The sequence below is a fragment of the Arvicanthis niloticus genome, chromosome X (genome assembly GCF_011762505.2).
Source record: "Arvicanthis niloticus isolate mArvNil1 chromosome X, mArvNil1.pat.X, whole genome shotgun sequence".
NCBI classification, from domain to species: Eukaryota; Metazoa; Chordata; class Mammalia; order Rodentia; family Muridae; genus Arvicanthis; species Arvicanthis niloticus.
In genome coordinates, this window is record NC_047679.1 from 63,605,853 (window position 1) to 63,619,010 (window position 13,158).

At 39.1% G+C, this 13,158-nt stretch overlaps 1 protein-coding gene across 2 annotated transcripts in view; it reads right to left on the reverse strand.

Annotated features, from left to right (window-relative positions):
* The window catches only part of Hdx (highly divergent homeobox), a 111,105-nt gene that overhangs the window by 54,033 nt on the left and 43,914 nt on the right, over positions 1-13,158 (reverse strand). The gene's annotated exons all lie outside the window — the stretch shown is intronic.

Sequence of the window (13,158 nt, forward strand, 5' to 3'; positions counted from 1 at the left end):
CAAAGAGCCTTGTATATTATGTTTTAAATATTTTCAGCCTCATTCAAGGAAAGTACAATAAAAAGGTAAAAATGAGAAGCTCATCTTGTAAAATGTACTTAAATTCTCATATATCATAGGTATGAGTTAGCCATGTTCTTATTTGTGAATGGGAAAACTTCTGCAAGAAGTATGAAATATCACTTATAATATACAACAAGCAGTTAAATTTAACAAAATATGCATGTACCAGGAAATTATCTTGCCATTCCGTCACTTGTCTAAAAGTCCCAGGTGCAAGACAAAACAGTGGTAATTACTTTGACAATATATCTAAAACATGAAATAGTTTCAAATTGACAGTGTTAAGATAGTTCCTCTCATTAAATTGCCTGAACTTAGACCTTTTTTGCTTGCATTAAAATTGCCACTTTTCTCTGTAGCTTCTTGTCTTGTCATTTGATTTCTCCCTCCTGCACTTGCTCCCTTCATTATGATACAGCCTGGCCATCACTAGAGCTGAACTGACCCCAGGACTATTCCCATAAACTTTCAGAAATAAACACACGAATCATAAGTGATTAATGTGAGCAACTGGGAAATGGGAAAGAAATGGATAATTTTGAGAACCATATAAGCCAACCATAATGAATTAAAAAGAAATTAAAAAAATCTAAGTGGACCAATAACAGGTAATGATGGAATTTATAATAAAAATCTCCCCAGGAAAGAAAACAGCAGCCTAGACATGGAGTCAGCAGTGAATTTATTCAAACATTTAGAAAGAATTAACATCAATTCTTCTCAAAAGCTTAGGAAACTCCCTCCAAAATCTCTCCCACCTTCTACCTCCCATGATTATTTTGTTTCCCCTTCTAAGTAGGATTGTAGCATCCAAACTTGGTTCTTCTTGAGCTTGCTATGGTCTGTGAGTTGTTGATTATAACAATTCTTTACCTAAGACAATAAATATATTGTAAAAATATCATTGGGATTTATATAACCATCAAAATATCAAATCTATATTTTTACACAAACAAAGGGCTTTGTGCATGAAGCATTCTATCAAGTGAGCTATATCCCAAGCCAAATATATGAATTAAAAAAAAATTAGGGTCACATTATTATGCAGCCCTGGTTAGCCTGCAACTCACTAAGTTCATCAGGATCACCTCAAACTCACAGAGTTACACATACCTCTGCCTCTAGTGCACATGATTTTAAATTTTAATGTTTTTTCTTTCTATTTTCCTGGTTATCTATAACATATTAAGAAAATGTCAGTGTCCCTATAGTAGTGAAAAATATTAAAAGGAACACCATTACAACTGTAGATAAATTGAAGAAGTCTTCATAGTTCTATTAAACTTTTGTAAAGAGTCATCTAAAGTTTTATTGAGATTAACTTGGTTCGATTAATACCAGGCAGCAAAACCTGATCAGTGGGCCCACAATCAGTAGAGCCAGGAGAGTATTCCATAACATCGTCATAAGAATCACACGAGGCATGTATTAGGAATATACTTTCCAGGTTTCTCCCTAGAGATTTTGAATGGATAGAGGATAAACATGTCCCGTTTTTAATAAGCCCTTAGACCCCACCATGCTAACATACATATTTCAGCAGTTCCTATGGTCAGACGGTGCTGGAAACAATGTACCCAATTAAGTGGATCTCCCTGTTATTGCCTCCTTCCACCAGGTTTGTTCTGAATTTTAGAAGCAAAATTTGTTTTCAGTTGGCTGGTTAAGAGTAGATAGACTTCATTATCCCTCCAAACTTGAACGAACAAACACCTAACCGACTTCTTCATTCCACTTGTTTATACAAGCCTATCGAAAACACAAAGGAATAAAAATTAAAAACCTGTTTCTACAAAAAAGAAGGAAGGAAGGAAGGAAGGAAGGAAGGAAGGAAGGAAGGAAGGAAGGAAGGAAGGAAGAAGAAAAAAGGCCCCGAAACTCATGCACAAAACAGACTATAGCTTTTCCCTTTCCTTGATTATACTACAAGGGAAAGCAATATGATCACGAAATGTAAATGAGAAATGACCTGAATTCTTACTCCATTCAATCATTTAAAAATGATGTAATATCTTAGCCACCGTGACTTTGGTTTTTTCATTTACAGAGTCACCATAAATGCTTGTCCTATCTCCTACACTATATTTTTACAAGGGTTAGAATGAGAAAATCTGTGTAACTATTAGAACAAAACATCAACAACAAAGTAAACAATCTTAAATTGCTGTTAAATAAAAATAAAAAGCTCTCAACAAGAAGGAAAACATCACTGAGTGATGAGATAACGTAAAAGGTTGGAGTAAATATATGCAAACTATACACATGGAGAATGATTAATATGCAGACAATATTAAGGAACTGAAATAACTCAACAGCAAAAATAAATTAATTTTTTAAAGGTCAAGTGAATTGAAAAGATATTTTTCAAGGAAAGTGTACGAAAGAGCAGTAAATGTTGCATTATCTTTACCTAGGGAGATGTAAACAAACATTTACATCAGACAAGGCACCAAGAATACATTAAATTTATGACTTCAGCAAAGTCAAACCCTGGTGAACTAATCAACTTATGGTGGTGAATATGGGTGAAGAGTAACCTAAATGAGCCTAAGTGACCCCAAAATATCTGAGTCTCATTTCATTACAGATGACTAGCTCGTGTACAATACATCATAGAATTCCTCCATTCAATCAACTGTCCACTTCCTATATATTCTAGCACTTCTCGAGGTTACCTGCAGCTAGGAGAGTAGTAGAATGGTATACTGGATGAATCTCCAGTGAAGATCTTGTGACCATCCCCCAACCTCCTTCTTCTAAAGGGTGATAACAACTCCATTAAATTTCCACAGACCTAACTATCACAACATTATTTAGCTCAATTAGTTGTCATGGTTACCAGGGCACGATAGTCTCATCTCTAACATCGTGATGAAAATCATGTTATGCCCAGTGAAAAAAGCCACAGTACAACACCAGTAAGTAAAAAGAAATAAAAGCTTTCACTAATCATTAAGGAAATGCTAATCAAAACCACAGTCATTCTGGTCCTTCAATAAATTAAAATAAAACATTGTATTACTAATTACTACCTCACATAGGCAGGAAACTTGTCCCTCTTAGAAAAAAGAGGCCTTCTAGCTAATAAGGCTCTGCACAGAGAAGGCTATAAGCAGGACAAAAAACGCACCCTGCTTCTCTAGCATTGGGTTACAGGCAGCATGACCACTGTCTTATCTCACATGACATGCACTAACCATGCCCATATATCCCACATGTCATGGCACACAGGTCATATGAACCAGGCCAACTGTTCTGTACACATCTCCATCTGAAAGTCTACCAGAGAGTGTGCTAAGGACTTTCCAAGTACCTAGCCTAACACAGTAGCACAGCGTGAGGGGCCTTTCAGCCTAATTCGGTAATGCCAAAGGACCTTTACCTACTTCTTTGTGGTTCACCATGTCCCCCCTGTATTCCACCTCCCAAAGAACCTTAAAAGAACACTTTTCTTTGCTCAGGTGGGCTGGTGCTTTGCTTTAGATCCTGCTGTGCTGTCATACCTAATACATTTCGCCTAATGGGCAACTTCAACACCTCCACGACTCCTTTAAACAGCACTCTTCTCTCTCTCTCTCCCCAGTCTAAGGTTCTGGTGCCCACATGTGAGGCAGGCACTACTGAGGTGGATTGCTCTGTGAGACTGCTACACCCTTGCTGTTGCTGTGTTTGCACCTAACAGCAGACCTTTGTCCTACTCTTAGTCTCTAGGATTCGCTGACTATCTGTCCGGAAATCCTAACAAGAGGTCAGGTGTTAATCTGGTTGTTGATTTGTTCTCTGAACAAGACCTAATGACAGTCAGCTGTCCACAATTCTCGAAGGGAACCTGAGGGACATGGGGATGTTTTTCTTGTTCATATCCTGTTTAACTCTGCAGACTTCATAATGAGTACCACCAAATCTCACCTAAGTAAAGATTCTCACCTTACTGGCTTTTGCATAACCTCAAAGCATTTGATTTTGGGGGAGATAGCAAAATGATTTTCTTTGGGTACACTGTCTGTCCACAAACAAAATGGATAACAAGAGTCCAGTGACCTGAAAATGGTAGCATTTAACATTCTTAGAGATTTAAAGAACTTCATACAGAGCAATTGCAAGCTGCCTGCAGTTTCTTACACGCAGGGTATCTTCTATCTCTGTTACTGACCTTCTCTCTGTCAATCTTTTACCACCTTCCAAATCCTGCTACTAAATGAAAAACATGTTTCTGTGAAAAATTTTACTCATTCCGAGGACTCCTTCATTAACTTTGACCCGGGTGACCATGCTGACCTTCCTTCTCCTCATGGCCTTTGGGCCCCCTCAGAGCCAGCTTCCTCTCCTACTCCTTCAGAACTGCCTTCTCCACCCTCCTTTTCTTCCACCTCTGGTTCCACTGACTGATTAACTCAAGCCCCCATGCTCCATTTTCTGCCCATGTAGCATTAGCTGAAAACTCAAAGCCACCCAAAACCCATCCTTGGTGCAGACCTGGAACTGTGTAGAGTGAATTCTGAACCAGAACTCTAAGTAGGAGCTCCAGAGCCCATCCATGGACTCTGGGACTGTGTAGAGCCCCCAAAGTATAATTAGAGATCCCCAGATCCTTCTCTGGCCATCTCCCTAATAAGCCACCCCATTTATCATTCCATTCTGTGACTACTGGGGACTCCACCCAGACCCAAGAGCAGCCCCAAGATTTAAAATCAAGCATCGTTCAGCTGGTCCATGATCCACACAACACATGTGAGAGAAGATATGCATATCACAAAACAGCACAAAATGACCTAACCACAGATGTATGTATCTCATTGCAAAACAACAAAACACGTGAACAGCAAAGACAATATACTTCCTTCTGAAACCAGAACTCTAAGCATAATAATCCTTAAGAAAAGCAATTTAGTTGGACAAGACAAGGGCTTAGAGCAATTATAAATACAACCAGTCCAAAGAGGATATGAACAAATGCCTGAATGAAGACTGAAAAAAATACTAACAGTTGAGTGGAATAATGAACACAATTCACTATATGAAAATAGAATTAAGCAAAAAGAATCACTGAAGAAAAGCCAAACTGAAATAAAACTTTAAAGGAAAAATTCAGGAAGTGAAGCAAGGACCTGAGAGGTAAGCTTCACCCACAGAGTACAGAGATGGAAGAAAGAATCTCAGGCACTAAAAACAAGATAGAAGAAAATAAGATACCTCAAAGAGAAGTTTTTTGTTTTGTTTTGTATTTTTGAATAGGAACAAAACAGCCAAGAAATCTGGGACACTATGAAAATACCAAATCTACAAATAATAAGAATAGAGGAAGGAGAAGAAAATCAGGCCAAAGGCATAAAGAATAATTTTCAACAAAATTACAGGTGAAAATTTCTCAAATTTAAGGAAAGAGATGCCTATCAAGGTGCAAAAGGTATCCAGCACACCAAATAGGCAGGAGCAGAAAAGAAACTCCATGTGGCATATCATAATTAAATTAAAATGTAAATGTACAGAATAAAGAATATTAAAAGCTATAAGAGAGAAACACCAAGTCACATATAAAAAGCAGGTTTTAACACCTTTTTTTAAAAAATAAGAATTTTTATTGGGATGAATGTTTGCTTGCATGTATCTTTGTATGCCATATGTGTGGCTGGTGCCTGTGGAGTCCAGGTTAGGGCACTGAATCCAAGAGAACTACAGTCACAGCCTTTGTTGGTCCTCGGATTCTAACTTGGGTCCTCTGGAAGAGCCCACAGTGCTTTTATCTGCTGAGTCTTCTTTCTAGCTCCAAGACCTGACTTTTTAATGGACACATTGAAAGCTAGTGTTCTGAAAAACCTATCTGCCAATCCAGCCAAACACTATCAGATCTAAAAATCACATATTAACCCTAATGTAGTGATAGTGGATGACTTCAATGCCCATTCTTACCAATAGACAGATTATCCAGGCAATAATTAGATAAACTCTGCAGTCAAAAACATTATATATCAAATGGATCTAACAGATCTCTGGAGAACATTCTACCCAGACACCCAAGAATACACTTTCTTCTAACAACTCACAGAACTTTTTTTTTCAAGGGACCACATATTAGGACACAAAAAAAATCTCAACAAATATACAAAAACTGAAATAGCATCCTACATCCTATCTGATGACCATAGATTAAAGTGTGATATTACCTACAATAAAAAATGACAGAAGGGGGGAACAGGGTTCTAGTAGTTACTGATCTTCTAGTAGTTACTGATCCAAGATACCTAAGTGGTGAAGGTTCATTAGCCATCCATCCTCACATGTATGTTTCATTATCTACAAACTTTCTTTTTTTCATTTTTTTTATTTAATCTTTTTTACAGTCCAGATTTTATCCCCTTCCCAGTCTACCCTCTAACTGTTCCACATCCCACATCTCCTCCCCCCATCTCCACGAGGATGTCCCCACCCCCCACACTGCACCCCACCAGACCTACCCACTCCCTGGGGCCTTAAGTCTCTTAAGGGTTAGGTGCATTTTCTCTGACTGAACCCAGACCCAGCAGTCCTCTACTGTATATGTGTTGGGGGCCTCATATCAGCTGGCATATGCTGACTGGTTGGTGGTTCAGTGTTTGAGTGATCTCAGAAGTCCAGGTCAGTTGAGACTGCTGGTCTTCCTATAGGGTTGCCCTCCTCCACAGCTTCTTCCAGCTTTTCTCTAATTCAACCACAGGGGTCAGCAGCTTCTGTTCATTGGTTGGGTGTTAAGTATCTATGTCTGACTCTTTCAGCTGCTTGTTGGGTCTTTTGGGGGCAGTCTACAAACTTTCTTAACCCACCAATCTCTATGACCTCCTCCTGTTTTTAACTCCAAGCTCTGCAAGTCATTCTCCTAAAACTACTGATATATCTCTACAAAGATGTCTTTCCCTAAATACAACTATACTTACCTTTTATTTATCTCATTTACTGCCCCCTCAAAACCCCTTCTCATGATTTCTCTAAGATATTAGACCATGTTCTTAAACCTTTTCCTAACATTTCTGCCTCTCCTTTACCTGCTGTAGTTCCTACACAGTTAATAGATGGGACCACAACCAAAATGCAGGAACCACCTAAGAAGGGGTATGCTATGGCTGCCTCAGACTCAGTTCTGGAGTTGGGGACCCCTCCCACCTAAAATCATTTTACAACCTCTGAGCTTCTTGAACTAACCTGGCATAACCCTAGCCAAGGGATCACCAATAAACTGTCTGCACTGATTCTCTATATGCCTTTTATGTTATCGAGTTACCATTTTGGAAGGAGAGGGCCTTCTTATCTTCTGAAGGATATCTCATAATCAAAACCATCTTAATCCTAAAAGTATTATAAACTGCTTCCTTACTATGGAAGGTAGCCATCCTTTATCATAGGTAACACCAAAATCAAAATCCTCCTTATAAGCCTAGAAAAGCCGAAGACTGGTAGGTAGGCTAAATTTCAGGCCACATGTTCTCCTTATTGCGCTGTCTTTTAACCTTCTTGTTATTCATATACATTTAGAGTGGGGGCTATCCCAGGAAGTTGCTACCTTAGATCAAGGCTGATATATAAAAAAAAGAGCAAAAGAATTTAAACTAAGGGGGATACATTTAAAAAATGTTGCAGTCCTTTATGCTGTCTGTATGACCTTCTTCTGTCCACCCCTTCCTGTGTTCCTGCCCTTTTACCTCCAGGGCTAGGCTAGACTCAGCAGTTTGCACCTCAAGCCTCTGCTGTGCAGCTGCACTGACTCATTTGAGAAACTTCTTCCCCTCAGGTCCCTTCTGGCTCATTATCTTATCAGCACAGAGACTCTTCACATTCCAGTTTGTTTCTCAATAACAGCTTCCCAGACCTCTTCAAAATTCCTTGCCCCTTTGTACTCATTTTGCAACATTTATACATGCCCACGTCCACAGACACACAGATGGATAAACAAACTAATACATTTACTTTATCGTGTACTATGTGGGATCTGAAATAAATATTGTTAATTAAAGTTAGAACATAGGAACCCGTGGGCCTTTCACAAGAGTTACCAAGGAAAAGGGGAAGTCTGGCAAGCAAGCTAGCATTAAAACTGCTTGAGATTTTATCCGTTCAAAATAAATTCTGACACTGTAGAAAAATATAAACATGTTCTTAACATGTTCTTATATATTTCTTACATAGCATGGTACTCAAGTTAGACTTTGGTGGAATCATACTTTGTTGGTAGTGCCCTATGTGAAATAAATGGATATTTATTCACATCTTTCATAGAAAAGTTACTGCAACAAGGTGACACAGTCAAAGACCAGAAGGAGACAGAGATTAACAGTTTCGGGAGAAACAAGTCTGCGTACGTGCTAAAGCTAACAAAAAACACCTGGACTCTTTAGCCAGCTTTGCAGTTAAAGATGAGTCATGTAAATTAGTTTACACAGAGAAGAGGGCTATTTTTCAAAACAAAGATACAAATTGAAATGTATAAAGACTATGAACGTTAAGAAAAATGGAAAAGCTTCTGTAAGGTGAAGGGCACTGTCATCAGGACAAAACAGCAACCAACAGATTAGGAAAAGATCTATACCAACCCTAAATCTGATAGAGTGCTAATATCCAAAATATACAAAGAACTCAAGAAGTTAGACTCAAGAGAACCAAATAACCCTATTAAAAATGGGGTACAGAGCTCAACAAAGAATTTTCAACTGAGGAATATTGAATGGTCATGAAGCACCTAAAGAAATGTTCAATATCCTTAGTCATCAGGGAAATGTAAATCAAAACAACCCTGAGATTCCACCTCACACCTGTCAGAAGAGCTAAAATCAAAAACTCAGGTGACAGCAGATGCCGGCGAGGATGTAGAGACAAGGACACATTCTCTACTATGTTCATAGCAGCCTTATTTAAAATAGCCAGAAGCTGGAAAGAACCCAGATGTCCTTCAATAGAGGAATGGATATAGAAAATGTGGTACATTTGTACAATGGGGTACTACTCAGCTATTAAAAACAATCATTTCATGAAACTTGCAGGCAAATGGATGGAACTTGAAAATATCATCCTGAGTGAGGTAACCCAGTCACAAAAGAATACACATGGTATGCACTCACTGATAAGTAGATATTAGCTGAAAAGCAGCTCAGAATACCTACGATAGAACTCACAGACCATATGAAACCCAAGAAGAAAGAAGATGACAGCAAAGTGTAGATGCTACAGTACTACTCAGTAGGGAGAAGAGAATAATCTCTGGGAAGTAGAGGGAGAGAGGGATCTGGGAGGGAGAGAGGACGGGAGGGAAAAGGAGGGGGTCTAATTCAGATATGGGAGATGGGGGAGAAGTAAAGAGGGTCAGGAACTTGAAAGTAGGTGTGTAGCAGTGGGGGAGAGGGAACTGGGGGTAGCCACTAGAAAGTCCCAGATGCCAGGGACCCAAGAGGTTCCCAGAACCCAACAGGGAGGACTTTAGCCGAAATACCAAACAAAGGGGAGACAGAACCTGGAGAGACCATATGGAGAGGTTAGGCATGGCCCCTAGTTGAGGATGGGGCCACCCACCCATCTCAAAAATATTAATCCAGAATTCCTCCTGTCAAAAGGAAATCTAGGCTGGGCAGTGGTGGCTCACGCCTTTAATCCCAGCACTTTGGAGGTAGAGACAGGCAGATTTCTGAGTTCGAGGTCATCCTGGTCTACAGAGTGAGTTCCAGGATAGTCAGGGCTACACAGAGAAACCCTGTCTTGAAAAAAAAAAAAAAAAAAAAAAAAAAAAAAAAAAAAAGGAAAGGAAATGAATGCAGGGACAAAGTGTGGAGCAGAGACTGAAGGAAAGGCCATCCAGAGACTGCTCCACCTGGGGATCCATCTCAAATACAGTCACCAAACCCAGACACTATTGCTGATGCCATGAAGTGCTTACTGAGCCTGGTATAGCTACCCCCTGAGAGGCTCTGCCAGAGCTGAACCAAGACAGATGTGGATGTACACGGCCAAACATTGGACTGAGCACAGGGACTCCAATGGAGGAGTTAGAGAAAGGACTGAAGGAGCTGAAGGGGTTTGCAAACTCATAGGAAAAACAACAATAACAACCAACCAGACTCACACAGCTCCCAGGGACTAAATCACTAACCAAAGAGTACACAGGGGATACTCATAGATTAGATCCAGCTGGATATGTAGCAGAAGATTGCCTTATCTGTCATTACTGGAAGGGGAGCCCCTTGGTCCTGTGGAGGCTTGATGACCCAGGATAGGGGAATGCTAGGTTGCTGAGGTAGGAGCAGGTGGGCGGGTGGAGAAGCACCCTCATAAAGGCAGGGGGAGGGAGAAGAGGATGGGGGCCTGTGGAGGGGAAACTGCAAAATCTAGATGAAATGGAGCTATAATTTTAAATTTAGCAGTTGGAAGATAAAAGGAAAAGAATGAATAGAAAAGGAAGAACAAAGAGCAAGGGGACTATGAGATCCAGTGAACAAATATGTGCACGAAAGGAGTCTCATAAAGGCAAGGAGAGATACTAAAGATCATTTAAACTTTAAGTTACATTCATTCATTTGTATGGCAGGATAGGACATGCCATAAACTTTGTGGGAACAACCTGTAAGAGTACGTTGTTCTCTCCTTTTACCCTGTGGGTTCTTAGAGCTAATCTCGGATGTTCAAGTATGGCAGTGTTTTTACCTGCATTGGCATCTTGGAGGCCCAAGTTCATTAAAATATGTACCATTATAAAAAATTACATTATATATTGCGAATTTACTTAGAGAACAGATTGCAGATGCTGCCACCAGAGAAAAAAAACTTCAGGCATTAGAGCATTTGCCTATAGCCTTTGCAAGGTCTTGGATCTAATCCTTAGCTCTTAACAAAACAAAACCAAGATTGATAAATATATGAGATGCAAATGCTAACTGTCTCTAATGTACAAACTTATAAAAATTATATTGCAAAATGTAGTGTAGTAATTTCCTTTAAAATCCAATATGTAATTCACACTTACTCCATTTTCAAAGGCTGCATTATTATTACATGTACTATGACTTTATTTCTATTTCATGAGATTGAGAGCTTTTAAATATTAAGAGTTTTAAAAGTATATTAAAATACTGATGTGTACCAGTAACTGAATGGAATATTCATTAAAGATTAATTGAGGTATAATTAAGATACAGTATAAATTCACTTCAATAACTTCAGCCTATCTTCTAAAGCTTTCTTTTCATTGTTTTGTTGCCTTAAATTCCACTTACTTGCTCTCATGTTCAGTTAATTATATATTCTTTCATCTCCAGCCAATACTGAGCTAACTAGCAAGTTGCTTATGGTAGATGTATTTTTCAACACTATTTTTACTCTGATAATGATAATGCTTTCTTTAGATTACTTTTTAAATATTAGGGATGGAAGCCAGTGCACTGTACCAACCAAGCTATATCGCCTTAGCCTCTAGCCTAACACTTGCTTGCTGCCACTGAAGATAACTTGCGCCTGCTTACTGAAGTGCTTTAACAATTTTCTTCTACCTTGTTTGTCAGATAATGCCACCATCTGTTTGTGCCAGTAGCCTGTTTTTTTATCAGTCATGGTGAAAGATTCCTGTGACTTTGTATACTGAGGGATTTTCACCTGGTTCCTGGATATCTTGACCATTATCTTCCTAGGCTTTCAGTCTTATCTTTTTTTAATAGATACTTATCTGCTTAGGTTTGGCTTAGATATTCTGGTGGCATCTACAGTCTTGTCCCATCACAAGACTGGGAATCCCATGCCCCTTGGAAACCAACCTTCCAGCAAGTTCTAAATGGAAGGGCTTTAGAAGGGCAAGAACACACTCAGTTTCCCTGCTTCCCAGGCCCAGAACAGGCCGACCATTGTCACATTGTTAAGTCATATATTATCTAGGACCTTTGTTCTGTGTTCTTTTCCATTCACCTCCTAACCGGAGATGTGCCTGGAACTTTGCAAACATCTGCCCTAGCCCTAAACCAGAGTTCACAGTGCGTTTTAACCTAATATGGTAATGTCAAATGACTTAAGACCTACTTTTTCTGGTGTGACAGTTAACCCTTCCAAAGGAAACTTTCAAAAACAATACCCTTTGCTTTCCCCTTTCCCTAAGTAAGCTGTACCTTTCTTTACCTCAGATACTGCCTCAAGACTGACTTCAGTTAACTCTTTGACTGTTTCAGGGCATTCTCTGGAAACATAATGTGGTTATAGTTTCAGTGGTTCTTTAATTTCTTTATCTTCTTTGATGGCATTTTCATATGATCTGACATCACTGATACATGTTAGTGCCACCTAAAGTGATAGAAACCCAGACACTTGTGAGGATAACTTCCCTATAATGCCAATCAACAGATCTATATCTGTAGAAAGAAAAAAAGGATTCACCATATTTCAGGAACTTCATGTTGTAGCTTAATTCCTCTTGATGATACCAATTAGAAACCCCACCTTAGCCCACGGAATGCAGTGCTGTGTAGTGTATAGGACACAGAGAGAGGCTCCACAGACAAAGCTGTTTGTTTCAGTGTCCTCTTTTTGCTTTCTATTTGGGCATCTCTAGGAGGAGGACTAAGCTCAGTCCCAGTTGGGAAGGTGAGCAATGTGCTAGCTGCAATGTGTCAGTAAAAGCTTCTTTCCAGCTGATCTTCCTTACCAAATTCCCAAACTTACTTATGGAAGTCTTCAGGAGGGTGAAGGTATTAATGCTGTGTGGTTTTTCTTTTCTGTTGCTAGTGTGAGTGTTACATGCCATTTAAATCAGGTGGCCTCTGCTTTTGCTGTTAAGTAAATGGCAAAGGACCTTATGATTCATCCATGCTCTGGGCTCTCTAATCATTTCCTTTTCTTTCCACCTTTGAGAAAGCTCTTACATTATTTTCAACATTGTATATCTACTTTACAGGGAAGGGAAGGAAGTAAAGAATCTGGACAGTCTTGTCTGAATATTGAAGTTCTAACTCTAATTTCATTTGTCCTCAAACCTATCAATTTTTTTTGTAACTTAAGTTACCTTTATAAATGTATATTTATTTTCCACAGCTTTGTAGTTTTTTGTAGGTACCAGCTACAACAAAGGATTCTGGGTACTTGGTTAAATATAGTTTTATG